The sequence below is a fragment of the Nothoprocta perdicaria genome, unplaced genomic scaffold (genome assembly GCF_003342845.1).
Source record: "Nothoprocta perdicaria isolate Ctin4 unplaced genomic scaffold, notPer1 scaffold_91, whole genome shotgun sequence".
NCBI lineage: Eukaryota > Metazoa > Chordata > Aves > Tinamiformes > Tinamidae > Nothoprocta > Nothoprocta perdicaria.
In genome coordinates, this window is record NW_020456210.1 from 1,954,153 (window position 1) to 1,956,415 (window position 2,263).

Below are 2,263 nucleotides of genomic sequence, written 5' to 3' on the forward strand. Positions count from 1 at the left end.
ATAATTAAAGCCTACCCAGGATCCACCTTGGAGAGGGGGAAGGACTGTCATGAGCACTTTCACAGGGATGCCGAGGATGCTCCGTGCTCTCACAGGACAAGCAGGCATCACCTGGGGCCTAGGGTATCCCGGCAAAATAGATCTCAGCAGCCCCAGTTTGCTCAAAATTACTGCCCACTTCTCTGTCTTCACCACAGAACAGGGTCTAAAAGGGTGGCTTGTGTAACACAGCAGGCTCTGTATCTCTCTGCATATCATCTTCAATAATGCATTTTAAAGTATTATGGGGTCAGAATTACTTTTAGAAAAGGTTTTACAGATTAAGTGTTTTATTCYAGATTATTCTCGCTCTGTTTATCTTTTAATCAAATTTTAATTTTCTTATTTAATAGCTGTGATTTAGTTTGTACCACCAGTTGCTAAGTTATGTTCGGATGTGTACTGTGTGTACTGTGTGTACTGTTGTACACCCTCAAAAGCCCAACCTATTCCTCAACAAGACACTTCCTTGATTTTCCATCACAGTAAGTAACCTTCTCACTGCACCTGCATCTGCAGCCACTGACCCCTTCTACACAACCCTTAGGTGGCTGCTGTGGTGTATGACCAGTGTGGATTGAGTCTCACTGGCACTTTCCAGTGTGCAGTAYTCCTGGGGTGTCCTAAATCAAAAATGGCACATGATCAACTGGGAAAAAAAATGTTTTTAGATATTTCTCAAAAAAAAAACAGAAGGCTTTGATGACAATACCTTGCAGAGCACTTTGCAAGCAGTCATGAACACTCAGTTCGCAAGAAAGGGAAGTCTCATCTGTCATTAGGGGTCAAGTCACACTCCTAGGTAATAAAAGCTGAGGGAGTAGGAAAACAGATCAAGAAAAGCCCTGATTTACTTTCCCCTCTAATTTCTGAGTACCACACATTGTCTGCTGTCAGGTGTCCAACACATATTTCTGTGCTGGGAACTGAACTCTGTTGATCTCGTCTATGTGTATGTTGACTGCTCTGGAAAATGCTGATATGTTCAGCCGGCTGGTATCAGAAAGCAGAAAGTCGTGTGGCCACTCAGCATGACATAGTTCAGATTCCTGAGTATAACACTTGGCATGAGAGAATTTAATCTTTGCTTTGTCTTGAGTATTTAGGCTTGGCTTTTTTACTATTTTTCTTTCTTTGCAGATCTGCACCTAGGCTTTTCAGAGAAAGCTGTTCAGGCCCAAAGACTTTGACAGAGAAGGCACTTGTGGTAATGATGAAGTCAGAACTCTTGCTAGCCCTTTGGGGACATCAGTTGCCATCAACTTCAATTTTTCTTATATGCATTGAGTGCAAACAGTTCCCCTTCCTTACACTAGGACAGCGTTGTCTTTCTCCTCCTGATCATTGCTTGGACGTTTAAGGCACCGTACAAAGAACAGCAATAGTCTCCCAACGTTTGTCACTCAGGTGCTTCCCAAGTGCCTGCGCTGCTTGACAGGAAGGAAAATAACAGGAGAACGCTGCGAGTGATCAGAAACCAACACTTATCCACCTGGCAACGCGCAGGAAGGGACATGTGGAGCGCCTGTGCRTCTGCGGGAGAATATTGTGGCAGACAGACTTGGCTCTCTGCTACGGCACAGGGAAAAGAGGAGGTGGGTGTGGGCGGGAAAAGGTATGATTGGTGTCTCAGAGCTTCAGGAGGGCTGCGGGAATTGTTTATTTCTTTGTACCAGCACAGGAAACGTCTTTGTTTTTGCATCTGTCTTGTGGCAGCGAGTCTGTCTCTCCCGCAGCGGGGATGGAGAAGTGGCGCTGGATTGTTTTTATTTTTATTTTTATGCCTAGGCATTGAGAAAGGGGGGATTTATTTTTCAAGTCTGTCTACAGGTCTACCAGCTGCTTCAAAAAGGAAATTATGTGCAATCTGGACAGATTTTGGGGGAAAAAAAAAAAAAAAAAAAAAAAAAGATGCTAAGCGTAGAGGGGATTGTTTCAACGCTGTCCTGAGCTCAGCAAATGTTCGTATTTCTATTTTCGGCACTAATGACGCTCAGGCCGACAAACCCAGGAACCCAAAGCCCCATCAAGGACCTTTCACACGGGGGAAACACGCTGCCCCCTCCCCGGCGTTGCCACGTCCCCGAGGGGGCGCTTCCAGGCGGGCTCCGCGCCCTCATTGCTTTTATTTCCTTTCCCCAAGTTTTCACCCCATTCCGCCGTTGCGCTCCCGCCCCAGGGCGGCCCCGGGGCCGGGCGCGCGGCCGCCAAGATGGCCGTGGCC